This window comes from Typopeltis vanoorti, chromosome 23 (assembly GCF_054136105.1).
Source record: "Typopeltis vanoorti isolate ZY-2024b chromosome 23, IOZ_Tvanoo_1.0, whole genome shotgun sequence".
In the NCBI taxonomy this organism is placed as follows: domain Eukaryota; kingdom Metazoa; phylum Arthropoda; class Arachnida; order Uropygi; family Thelyphonidae; genus Typopeltis; species Typopeltis vanoorti.
In genome coordinates this window covers 96,779,797-96,793,691 of record NC_143571.1, presented here as the reverse complement: position 1 = coordinate 96,793,691, position 13,895 = coordinate 96,779,797, and the positions used below count along the sequence as shown (strand labels likewise).

Genomic DNA, 13,895 nt, shown 5'->3' with positions numbered 1-13,895 from the left:
GAGGATTTGTGATGTGTAACCACCTGTCCAGAACATGAACATTACTGGCTTCTCATATGTTTCTGTAAATCTTAGAAATAGATATACTATTTAGTATTAGTATTATTCTCAGGGGCTAACATTGGTGAATACAGGCATGGCAAACCCAAGATACCTGAGCTAGACTTAATCTTATTTTCTACAATGTACACTTGGTATATTATATCTCTAAACAGGTCTTCTACTCATCTTTCCTCTACTCCCTCTTACCTCCTACTCCTCCCCAGTGCTATTAGAGCAGTTCGAGGGCAAGGAGGCGAATCTTTCATCTCTAAACTGTAGTTTCCACTATCCACTTTTGTAACATCTGTTTCCCACATTAGTGGTGGCTAGAAGGGCAACTGATTCTCATGTTAGAGATGGCCTGAAATTATTAACCCTTACAGATAGGTATAAAATGCATCTCCCAAGCTGTCTGGTTAGTGAGGGAGATCAGACCAAAACCCCTCATGAAGAAAAACAAAAGAAGATTTGGTCATGCTCAAAGAAGAGCTAAAGAGAATAAAACGGGATATAGGATTAAGCGAGGTAAAAAAAGTAAGGATGAGGAGTTTATACAACTTAAACGGCCACTACTTTTACCATTATGGAACAAATGCAAAAATAAGAGTAGGCGGCTTTATCATAAAAAAAAATCCTTAAAAGAAAATCTAGAAGAAATAAAATGTATCGAACAGAATTGCTGAATTCACATTGAAAATCAACAATAGGTACAAGCTAAAAATAATACAAATTTATGCCCCTATGCAATCTTATTCAGAGGAGTTGAAAGGAAAGTTTTATGAGGATAGCAAAGGTTGGTTGATTGGTAGAGCCTCTGCTACTAATGGCTCCATGCAAAAAGTTAAGCAAGTTTGAGTGCAGTTAGTAGTTGGAAGGGGTTCAATCATTCGATGCTGTTGGCACACTCCCTTGATGATTCTTTGGACTCCCTGGAGACGTCACATAATAATAATAATATGCAAAAAAAAAAAAAAAAAAAATAGTAAATAATAATAAATCATTTTTTGATCATAATGGGAGACTTGAATGCAAAAATAGGAAACAACTTTTCCCAAATTGAAACAATTTGAACTCATGGGTTAGGGGAGAAAAATGAAAATGAAAATATCTTAGTAGAATTTACAGAAACCAACAAACTCTCATGAACATATTCTTTAAAAACACCAAAACTAAAAAATGGACATGGAGAAGTCAAAAAATAAAATAGACTATATCTTCTGCGACAGGAAATATATGACACATGATGTATCAGTTAAGAACAGGAAGTAATAGACTAGTAAGAGCTAATGTTATGCTGCCCATCGAATCAGAAAGAAATTAGTAAATACATCCAAAAAATTTGACCCTAAGACAATAATTGAAAAACAAGAACATATGGAAACACAATAAATAAATAAATTAGATAAAATAAACATTTTTAAAGAGGATCCTTTCCTTTAGAGTTACACAGTGATCAGCATTTGTTTCAGTAAAATTATGGAGACTACAACCATGTTAGAAATAATTGCTTTAATTTCCTGATGTTTTGGCCTTCATATTAAGATCATCATCTGGAATATATCAGCATTTGTTTCAGTAAAATTATGGAGACTACAACCATGTTAGAAATAATTGCTTTAATTTCCTGATGTTTTGACCTTCATATTAAGATCATCATCTGGAATATACACATATATGTACAAAGACAATCTATTTTACATTTCAAGCAGTAAGTCAAAGTGACAATGATTTGATCAACAGTTATTCTACTGGTCTGACCTCTAGTGGGAAAAAACTACCATCAAAGCTATATTCTGTTTATAAGAAAAAAGAACAGATATCTGTTTACATCACACTAAAATGTAGTATGAGTGTAAATTTAAGGAGGTCTGTGAAATTCTTATCAACCATCTGAATCTTAACAATTATAATCATCTAAAAATCTCAAGAGTATGTGTGGCACATACGAGGCTGGTCTGAAAAGTTCTCAGCCTTGACCATAGATGGTAACACTATCGGCAAGATTTTTTATTTTTTATTTTTTTTTCCCTAAGTTGGTACATCTGTCATAAGCATCCATGTGAAATTGCAAGTCATTTTATGAAGTACAGTCATCCCGTGACTTACGTCCTCTTGAAGATACGTCTGTGATTCCATAAGGCAGTGATGGCGAACCTTTTTATGTTGCTGTGCCAAAAATTTACCAATCGATTTGCGTGCCGGGCAGTTTTTAATAGGGGAAAAATTAATCTAACTTAATTTATTTGTTTATAAATTTATAATATATATATATATATATATATATATATACATATATTTATAAAAATAAATTTAACTGACTAGAACCCGAGAAAGTATAACAAAAACCTTTAATACATCACAACTAGTTTCATCGGTGATCCGACTTCTTCAGGTGAGAAATAAAAACATAAGACATAAAATAACACGGTAAAAAATGAACTTTACAGCTTAATAAAAAGCAGAATAATAACAGTCATATTTGAATAGGTGACCGCGTGCTACCGTTGGCATGAGTAGAATGTGTGCGACAGCTAATTTTTGAGCGCCAGTACTGGATTACTGCGCTATGGGAATCGGGTAAATTGTAGCTAAGATTATTGTTTAAATGTGAAGGGTCCAGAACTATTTCTTTTGATTCGATGATTCTTCTTTCGAATTCATCCTTGCAAATATATAAATTAGTAGTGCGTTCCCAATCAACTTGATGTGGCTGTTCTTCAAGGTTAGAGTTTGCCGAGAAAAGGACATGACTGGAAAGGGCGCTCGCTCGTGCTCTACTGTAGGAGATGTCACGTCTATGTTCCTCAAGACGAAGTGAAACAGATTTGTCTGTCTGGCCAAAATAAGGTCGACCACAGTTGCACAAAACTTTATAAACACCAGGAAAATGCAGATGGTTGTGTTTTGGTTTTGGTCGACTCAGAAAAGAACGAAGTTTTGGCAGCGTAGTATAGTCGGTCTTTATGTTGAATTTTTTCAGAATCTTAGCTAGTTTTGGGGTAAGAGTGCTGATAAAAGGCAACTGTATATGAGTGATAGGGTTGGAGTCATCTTCTTGTCGAGGATGTTGGCGTGGTCTCAAGCGTTTAGTGATGTTACGAGACGAATATCCATTATTTAAGAAGGTGTTTTTCAGGAAGTTAAGCTCTGTTTGAAGGTCTTCTTCTGTGGAAATGAGACATCTTGCTCGATGGGCGAGGGTGGAGATGATGCCCAGTTTCTGAGGTGGGAAGTGATGAGAAGAACCATGTAAATATCTATCAGTGTGGGTGGTTTTTCGAAAAATTGAAAATTTAAGACAGTCAGGAAATCTACTGATCTTTAGATCCAAGAAGGGGAGAACGCCGTTAACCTCTAGTTCAGATGTGAATTTAATGTTTTGATGTTGGTTATTTAAATGGTTTAGGAAGTTTTGCAGTTCCTCTAAACTATGTCCCCAAATAAGGAAGACGTCATCGATGTAACGTAACCACAGTTTAGGTTTCAAAGTAGCTGAGGAAATAGCTTTCTCTTCAAAATCTTCTAGAAAAAAATTAGCTAAGACTGGAGATAGAGGGCTGCCCATAGCTAAACCGCTAGTTTGTTTGTATATTTTCTCTTCGTAGCAGAAATAGCCGGAATTGATGCAGTGAGTTAGAAGAGCGAACACTTTTTTAGAAACCTTGTCCTTAAGAAGACTCAGAACTTCATCTGTAGGAACATTCGTAAACAATGATACGATGTCAAAACTCACCATTCTGTCCGAGTCTAAAAGATTCAAATTTTTTATTTTTGAGATGAAATCTTCAGAGTTTTTGATGAAGGAAGAAGAATTGCCAACTAAATGTTTTAAAGAAGCTGCAAGATATTTAGACAGATTGTATGTAGGTGAGTCAATCCCTTCCACAATAGGTCTTAAAGGGGTGTCAACCTTATGGATCTTAGGCAAGCCGTACAACCGAGGAATGAGGGGATGGAGAGAGAGCGGAGAGATAGTCTTGTATGTCTAGGAAGTTCAGAAGTTGATTTCAGAAGATTGTTTGTACGGTTATGAAGTTCTCTTGTGGGATCACTTTCTAGCATAGAATACGTATTAGAACTTAACAAGTTGTTCATCTTACAACGGTAGTCAGCTTTGTCTAAGATTACAGTTGCATTCCCTTTATCAGCAGGTAGGATAATAATGTCATTGTTGTTACGAAGTTGGTGTATTGCTTTCCTTTCTGTCGGCGATAGATTATCTGTAGGACGACGATTGTTGTTAATGGTAAAGATGGCATCGATCCTAAGTAGATTCGCAGTTTGTTTTGGGACCAACGCTTGAGACCACGCCAACATCCTCGACAAGAAGATGACTCCAACCCTATCACTCATATACAGTTGCCTTTTATCAGCACTCTTACCCCAAAACTAGCTAAGATTCTGAAAAAATTCAACATAAAGACCGACTATACTATGCTGCCAAAACTTCGTTCTTTTCTGAGTCGACCAAAACCAAAACACAACCATCTGCATTTTCCTGGTGTTTATAAAGTTTTGTGCAACTGTGGTCGACCTTATTTTGGCCAGACAGACAAATCTGTTTCACTTCGTCTTGAGGAACATAGACGTGACATCTCCTACAGTAGAGCACGAGCGAGCGCCCTTTCCAGTCATGTCCTTTTCTCGGCAAACTCTAACCTTGAAGAACAGCCACATCAAGTTGATTGGGAACGCACTACTAATTTATATATTTGCAAGGATGAATTCGAAAGAAGAATCATCGAATCAAAAGAAATAGTTCTGGACCCTTCACATTTAAACAATAATCTTAGCTACAATTTACCCGATTCCCATAGCGCAGTAATCCAGTACTGGCGCTCAAAAATTAGCTGTCGCACACATTCTACTCATGCCAACGGTAGCACGCGGTCACCTATTCAAATATGACTGTTATTATTCTGCTTTTTATTAAGCTGTAAAGTTCATTTTTTACCGTGTTATTTTATGTCTTATGTTTTTATTTCTCACCTGAAGAAGTCGGATCACCGATGAAACTAGTTGTGATGTATTAAAGGTTTTTGTTATACTTTCTCGGGTTCTAGTCAGTTAAATTTATTTTTATAAATGTATACATCCCGAGTAAATCCTAATTTCAACAATATATACATATATATATTTATAATATTTATTTATATATAAATTTATAATGTTATGTTGGTTTGAAAAAAAAAAACCAGTAGTGAGAAAAATATTTATGCATAGTAACTCACCATTGAAGTTAGCTGAGCAAGGGATGCAGCAGAAGGATGTCAACTTGTCGGCCAAACACTTACCATATTTACTCGACAATAACTCGCCCTCACGTATAACTTGCACCCCTGATTTTACTTTACGAAAAAATACATTAAAAAGTGTTGCATATGCCTCGCACACTAAAAATGTTTAAACAACTTGCTCCCTGCAGTTAACAACATGCCCTCCCCATTATACTGCGGATGCAAGAAAAACGAGTGGTTTTATTGTATCCCTGATTAAGGTATGGAGGCTTTTGCAGTCTATGTAATATATTTCTCAACAGATAGTGCAGTTAGAGACAACTGTAATAAAAACTGTGCTAACTAATGAATCACATGTTCTCTCTCACAGAAACTACACTGTATAGACTCAAGCAAAACCATATGTTGCACTGGAAACAAAGTATCTAACTAAAAACTATTGTCCAAATTTTCAATTACATGAAATAAGTGTTTGTTTTATTGCATTATATGAAATTCTCGATGTCATTATGACAGACCACAAAGGCTAACTTCAAATAAAATTCTACCACGAATTGAAATATGCCACATAATGCATGTGTGAGTTCCTGAGATAGCTGCTCAAAAGAGAGCAGCTGTCTTCATAGCTGCTCTCTGGTGTAAAACAAAATTTAACTTGTACATTTTGTAACAATTAAAAAAAAAAAAGGTTGAATAATTTATAAGTGTATAAAAAGGATATCACCAGTAAATCGTTGATGTGCCAGCAAAGTTCTTGAACATGCCACAGGTTCGCCATCTATGCCATAAGGGAATAAATAACATTTTTCGCTATACTTTCAAACAAGACTCAAGCAAGTGTAAGGTAAAGCATGCACAGAGGCAACAGTGCTTTCAGCGGCAACCTCCCTTGGCAGTCGGAACGTGTCTTCGACAGTGCCTCTGTTGATTTTGTGTTTGAGGAATGGGTTATTTGTGTATTGATCATTAAATATTTCGCGATGTTTTGTGCAATATGGCCCCTACACGTGTAACCCAAAAAACCTAGTGTAGAATCACAGAAAAAAGAGGCAAGTAATTGATCTTGAAACTAAGTCGCAAGTTATAAAGCAACATGAAGCTGGTAAGCCCATCAATGTGATCGCACACGACTTCGGATGGTCTCATTCTACAGTGACAACCATTTTGAAAAATAACGATAAAATCTTAGAGGCTGTGAAAGGATCTGCTTCCATTAAATCGACAATAGTGATGAAGCAAAGACAAGGTCCTATGGGTGATATGGAAAAGTTACTTGCATCATGGATAGAGGACCTGAACCAAAAGCGCATACCCCCTTAGCACTGTGATCATAACCGCTAAGGTACTAAGTCTCTTTAACATGTTGAAGGAGAAAACAGAACCTGGTTATGGCTACGAATTCAACACTTCTTCTGGTTGGTTCGTGCATAATGTGAAAATGTATGGGAATCTGCAAGTGCTGAGAAGGCTGCCAAGGAATTTGTTGTAAAATTGGATAACATTATTATGGAGGAAAATTATTTGCCACAGGAAATATTTAATATGGAGGAGGCATCCTTCTTTCGAAAAAAATTCCCCTAGCAGACATTCATCCACAAAAAGCTAAAATCTATACTTAGATTCAAAGCTCTTAATGCCTGTATTTCGATTCTGTTACGGATAATGTGGCAGGATAGGATATAAACTGAAACCATTTTATGGTACAGTGAGAATCCACGAATATTCAAATACATTAGGAAGCATACTCCCAGTTCATTATCGAAGCAATAAGAAGTCGTGGATTACTCAAAAATTGTTTGAGGATACTTTCATCAACTGTTATGCGAGTGAAAGAAAATGTAGAATTTAAAATGTATAATTCTGGATAATGCTCCAGGTCATTAGTTTTATACTTCTTATAGCAGTGATCTTCACCAAGTTCAAGGTCATGTTTCTCCCTCCAAACACTACTTCATTCATCCAACCGATGGATCAGGGAGTTCTTGCAGTGTTTAAGGTTTATTATCTACGGAGAACTTTTTCACAACCATTTCTGCTACTGAAGGAAACGACCAGACTCTCATGCAATTCTGGAAAACATTCAATATTTATCATGCTATTAGAAACAGTGCTGTGGCTTGGGACGAAGCGACCTCTTAATGTACGAGTGGCATATGGAAAAAGACATTAAAAAGGTTTGTGCATGATTTTGGAAGTTTGTAATAGTGGGCCTAGCAAACAATATGAATCACGAAGTGAATGATGATCACATAATTCAATTCATAGAAAGTTCCCCTGAAGAGTTGACACTGAAGAATTGGTCGAAATGGAGGAACAACTCTTGCAGAAGAGGAAAAACAAGAAAAAGAAGAGGGAAAAGAGAAACAGGAAGAGTAGTTAAACAATTTACAGTGAAGGGTCTTGCAGAAATGTTCTTTGCAATTAACGATGTTCTCAAAATGGATGAAGACGTGGACTCCAATGTTGAACACTACTTAATAATAGAAACAAATGTACATAATGTGTTTGCTTGCTACGAACAAATTTATGATGAAAAGAAGAAGAGGAATAAGCAAACCACATTGGACATTCTCATCAAAAAAATAGGTTACACCAGAAGAGCCATGATCTGATCGTTCACACAGGGAAAGTAATGAAGATGTTATTGTGGAGGAAGATTTGAGTGATTATTATCTTGTTTTATAGTGGCAGTGATGCACAGTATACTTATCACGGTCAAGTCCCTAACCTCAATAACTCTGTTGATTTAATGTATTGACTTATGTCCGAATCGACTTATGTCCTGCCGAATGGAATGGAACGGAACCTGGACGTAGGTTGAGAGATGACTGTAGTTTGTTTTATACAGCTGTCTGAAGCAAAACTATTGTCTATATCCCTTGAAATGGATAAAATTGAGTATCGTGTGGTTATAAAATTCTTTTAAAAGAAGGTTTAATGCCAAAAGAAATTCATTCAGTTCATAAAAGTTTATGGGCACTCTTCTCCTTCATTTTCGACAATTAAGAAATGGCCTGCCAAGTTTAAACATGGCCGTACAAGCCTTGAAGAAGATCCACGTGAAGGATGTCCAAAAAGTGTAACAACACCAGAAATCATTGATCAAGTGCATGATATGGTATTGGATGACTGGCGAATCAAAGTGCATGAAATTGCTAAGACTGTAGGCATTTCAAAAGAACGTGTAGGATATATTTTGCATGAAGAATTACAAATGAAAAAGCTTTGCGAAAGATGGGTGCCACGCTTGCTCACCAAAAACGATCAAAAACGCACTCGCATGAAAATCTCTGAACAGTGCTTAGAGCATTTTAACAAAAATAAAACTGATTTTGTGCATCAATTTATTACTATGGATGATACTAGGATTCACCATTACACATCAGAATCCAAACAGCATTCAAAACAGTGGACAGAAGATGGTTGTTCAGTGCCAAAGAAGACAATTCGGTTCCATCAGCAGGAAAGATCATGGAGAATATTATTCCGATCTTTTAACCAGACTAGATGAAAAAATTTGTGAGAAAAGACCCAATTTGCAGAAGAAAAAAGTCATCTTTCATTGGGATAGTGTGCTTGCCCACAAAGGTGCTTTGGCAGTGGGAAAATTAAAGGATCTGCACTATGAATTGTTGGAACATCCACCCTATTCCCCAAATTTGGCTCCCTCTGACTTCTGTCTCTTCCCAAAACTAAAACTCTTCCTCGCTGGTCAGCGTTTTTCTTCAAATCAAAAGATGTTGATTCTCGTAGACAGGCTTATACGTTGGTTATGCATTTCTAAATAACTTAGGGAATTGAAACAACGTAGATCCGAATATATATTAAATAATATTTTAATAGATATTTCCGATATTTCGGCAATGTCACATTGCCATTTTCTAAAGGAACTTACAAAAAGGCAGGTGCACACAAGGCAATAACAATACAGTAACTAAGAATGAAGATTTGAAGCTATCGTTCTCCTAGAAGTCCTGATGGTGCCCTCTGGAGGGCTAAGTAGGCGTTCTTGGCCGTTGGGCTGAAGGTCTGCTGATGTATTCCTCCCAAATTTGGGGCAGTCGCATACAACCAAATTTGTTGAGGTTTGGAGAGTTTCTTAGGGCAGAGGCTGATTCCATAAATAATCTTTCGAATTTATATTTGCTCCGGTGTATTATTGTTGCTTTCTTCCACCGTATTCTGTGGCGAGTATCCAGAGCACGGTCTGCAAGACCAGAATGGCTATACTTGTAAAACCGGATGTAGTCCTTGTGTTCAGAAATTCTGATATTCGCTGTCCTGCCTGTTTGGCCAAAGTACGACAGTTTACAACTGCAAGGGACCTGGTATACACCAGGTAGGTCTAGGGGAAGTGGTTGGTCTTTGGTAGAGCGGATAAGGGATGCCAATTTTCTGTAAGGCCTGTAACAGGAGGTGAGGTCATGTTTTTTTAGAATTTTGGTAATTTTTTCTGAGGTGCCTCGGATGTAGGGAATGGTGATGGATTTAGAGTAATCTTTTTTGTGGAGGGGGGGAGGAGGGGGCTGTGGTTTGTAGGTTTTAATATTTTTTTGGGGGGGTAGCCATTGGCTGAGAAAGTGTTGAGGATGTGATTTAGTTCAGTGTTAAGGGCTATGTCGTTAGAACAGATTAGTTTAGCCCTGTTGTGTAGTGTTTTTACCACTCCATATTGTTGTGAGTGGGGGTGGTAGGATTGTTGGTGGATGTATCTGCCTGTATGGGTGGGTTTTCTGTAAACTGAGAAAACCAAAGTTCCATCAGGCTGGCGGGTGACTAGTGTGTCTAGGAAAGGGAGGCAGTTGTTTTCCTCTTTTTCCAGGGTGAATTTGATTCTGGCGTGTTGGTTGTTTAAGTGTGTAAGGAAGGAGAGGAGTGTTTCAGAGCCATGTGGCCAAATAGCGAACACATCATCAACGTAGCGAAGCCATGTGGTTGGTTTTTGTGGGGCAGAGGCTAAGGCTTTTTCCTCAAAGGTCTCCATAAAGAAATTGGCCAAGGGTGGTGAGAGTGGTGAGCCCATGGCTGTCCCCTCTATTTGTTTGTAGAATTTTCCCTGCCAAACGAAATAGCCTGAGTTCATTGTGAACTGAAATAGGGCTGAGATATCGGGGGAAAATTTAGCTTAGATAAGCTCTAAAGTTTCCTTGAGTGGGACATTTGTGAATAAGGAAGAGACGTCGAAGCTGACCATTATGTCAGTATGTTGGAGTGTAAGGTTTTCTATGCTGGCTTTGAAGTGGGCTGAGTTTTTTTATGTGTGATGGTGTGTTGCCAGTATAGTGTGTGAGCTCTTTGGCCAAATGTTTAGCTAATTGTATGTGGGGGGAATCATCCCTATTAGATCGGGCTACTTACCTCCCTATCAATTACAATCCCACCAACTCACAAATTAGAAAACTTCACAGGCTCCTTAAGGAAGTCACTTCTTGGCCTGTAGAAGTTACCAACAGATTAAAACCGTTTAACTCTATACCCCCCCCCCCCCCGAATTTACGGACTCCCAAAAATACATAAAGAAAATGTGCCATTACGTCCCATAGTGGATGGCATTGATTCCCCCACATACAAATGAGCTAAACATTTGGCCAAAGAGCTCACACACTATACTGGCAACACACCATCACACATAAAAAACTGAGCCCACTTCAAAGCCAGCATAAAAAACCTTACACTCCAACATACTGACATAATGGTCAGCGTCTCTTCCTTATTCACAAATGTCCCACTCAAGGAAACTTTAGAGCTTATCCAAGCTAAATTTTCCCCCGATATCTCAGCTCTATTTCAGTTCACAATGAACTCAGGCTATTTCGTTTGGCAGGGAAAATTCTACAAACAAATAGAGGGGACAGCCACGGGCTCACCATTCTCACCACCCTTGGCCAATTTCTTTATGGAGACCTTTGAGGAAAAAGCCTTAGCCTCTGCCCCACAAAAACCAACCATATGGCTTCGCTACGTTGATGATGTGTTCGCTATTTGGCCACATGGCTCTGAAACACTCCTCTCCTTCCTTACACACTTAAACAACCAACACGCCAGAATCAAGTTCACCCTGGAAAAAGAGGAAAACAACTGCCTCCCTTTCCTAGACACATTAGTCACCCGCCAGCCTGATGGAACTTTGGTTTTCTCAGTTTACAGAAAACCCACCCATACAGGCAGATACATCCACTAACAATCCCACCACCCCCCCTCACAACAATATGGAGTGGTAAAAACACTACACAACAGGGCTAAACTAATCTGTTCTAACGACATAGCCCTTAACACTGAACTAAATCACTTCCTCAACACTTTCTCAGCCAATGGCTACCCCCCCCCCCCCCCAAAAAAAAAAAATCCAAAAAATATTAAAACCTACAAACCACAGCCCCCCTCTACAAAAAAGATTACTCTAAATCCATCACCATTCCCTACATCCGAGGCACCTCAGAAAAAATTACCAAAATTCTAAAAAAACATGACCTCACCTCCTGTTACAGGCCTTACAGAAAATTGGCATCCCTTATCTGCTCTACCAAAGACCAACCACTTCCCCTAGACCTACCTGGTGTATACCAGGTCCCTTGCAGTTGTAAACTGTCGTACTTTGGCCAAACAGGCAGGACAGCGAATATCAGAATTTCTGAACACAAGGACTACATCCGGTTTTACAAGTATAGCCATTCTGGTCTTGCAGACCGTGCTCTGGATACTCGCCACAGAATACGGTGGAAGAAAGCAACAATAATACACCGGAGCAAATATAAATTCGAAAGATTATTTATGGAATCAGCCTCTGCCCTAAGAAACTCTCCAAACCTCAACAAATTTGGTTGTATGCGACTGCCCCAAATTTGGGAGGCATACATCAGCAGACCTTCAGCCCAACGGCCAAGAACGCCTACTTAGCCCTCCAGAGGGCACCATCAGGACTTCTAGGAGAATGATAGCTTCAAATCTTCATTCTTAGTTACTGTATTGTTATTGCCTTGTGTGCACCTGCCTTTTTGTAAGTTCCTTTAGAAAATGGCAATGTGACATTGCCGAAATATCGGAAATATCTATTAAAATATTATTTAATATATATTCGGATCTACGTTGTTTCAATTCCCTAAGTTATTTAGAAATCAAAAGATGATTGCAGCTGTAGAAGGGTATTTTGCAGATCTTACTGAGAACCACTATAGGGATGGTATAATGGCGCTGGATCATCACTGGAATAAATGTATTAGTATTAAGGTAGATTATGTTGAAAAATAAAAATAATTTTGAAATTATGAATTTCATAGATTAAAAACAATAACTCTCTTCCTTTTCTAGACATATCGTCATACATCTTCCCTCAGACTGCCTCTCCTTCACAGTCTATCACAAAGTCCAATATATACCTAAAAATTCATACCACTATCCAACACAAAAACTAGGAGTCATTAGCACCCTCAAACACAGAGTCCTAGCAATTTGCTCCAATGGAGCAAATTGCTAGAGTTCTGAACCAAGAATTTGAAATTATTAACCATACATTTGTAAAAAAAATTTTTTTTTAAATGTCTACAATAAAAAAACAGTTCACAAGATCCTCCATAAAAATCCTCTTCCATACCTTGCCCACCAAGGGGTTTACAAAATTCAATGAACCTGTAACCTATCTTACATAGGGGAAACAGGACATACCATCGTAATCAGAAAAAATGAACAGAAATGTCACATTAAATACCTCCACTATGGTAAAACAGTTCTTTCACACCATGCACTCCAAACATGTCACAGAATTGACTGGAAAGGCGCCAGTCCTACACTTCACTAAAACCTGGTTTGATAGAAAATTCAAAAAGCTTGTGAAATGTTGAAACATCATCCAAATCTGAACAAAAATGGATTAATTATTCCAAGAATGTGGAGGACCCATCTTCAACCCTTATAGCATCCAGAATAATTCCAAACTGAACGTTTATTTTGCACTTGGTTAGACTATAATAAATTTAGTTTAATCCTTTATCCAAGTGTGAGCAAATAAAGTTTCCCCCTGAAAATATCTTCAGGACTGAGGAAAGGTAGTGCAACAGCAGGCAACTCGGAGCAAAGGTGGACTTTGCTCCGAGTTGTCTGCTGTTGCACTACCTTTCCTCAGTCCTGAAGATATTTTCAGGGGCAAGCTTTATTTGCTCACACTTGGATAAAGGATTAAACTAAATTTATTATAATCCCAAACTGAATAAAACCTTAATACGAGAGGACTTTAGAAATTGTTTAATGTAGTTCCAGTTTTATTTTTTATTATATATAATTGTGTATATATATATATATATATATATATATATACACACACACTACCTCTGTCCAAAAAGAAACCGAACTTTTCGAAAATAGAAGGAACTAGTGGCGCCACCTGTTGTATCTTTTTGTTGTCGAAAGCGGCAACCTTCATTACTGTTGTGTCAACTGTCTATGGCATTTGTTTCATTAGAAGCCGAGTTATAGTGCCAAGAGTGACAGTGTGTTTTGATGAATGGTCAGAAAATGAGTTTCAAACAGAAAGCTGCGTTTGACTTTTGTGTTAAACTTGGTTTAACAAACAAGTTGGTTTCAAGTTTTACCGAAATGCATCAAATGCTTCAAAAAGCATAT

General features: G+C 37.7%; 1 protein-coding gene across 2 annotated transcripts in view; it reads left to right on the top strand.

Annotated features, from left to right (window-relative positions):
- TBC1D23 (TBC1 domain family member 23) overlaps nucleotides 1-13,895 on the top strand; it is a 417,318-nt gene that overhangs the window by 269,912 nt on the left and 133,511 nt on the right. The gene's annotated exons all lie outside the window — the stretch shown is intronic.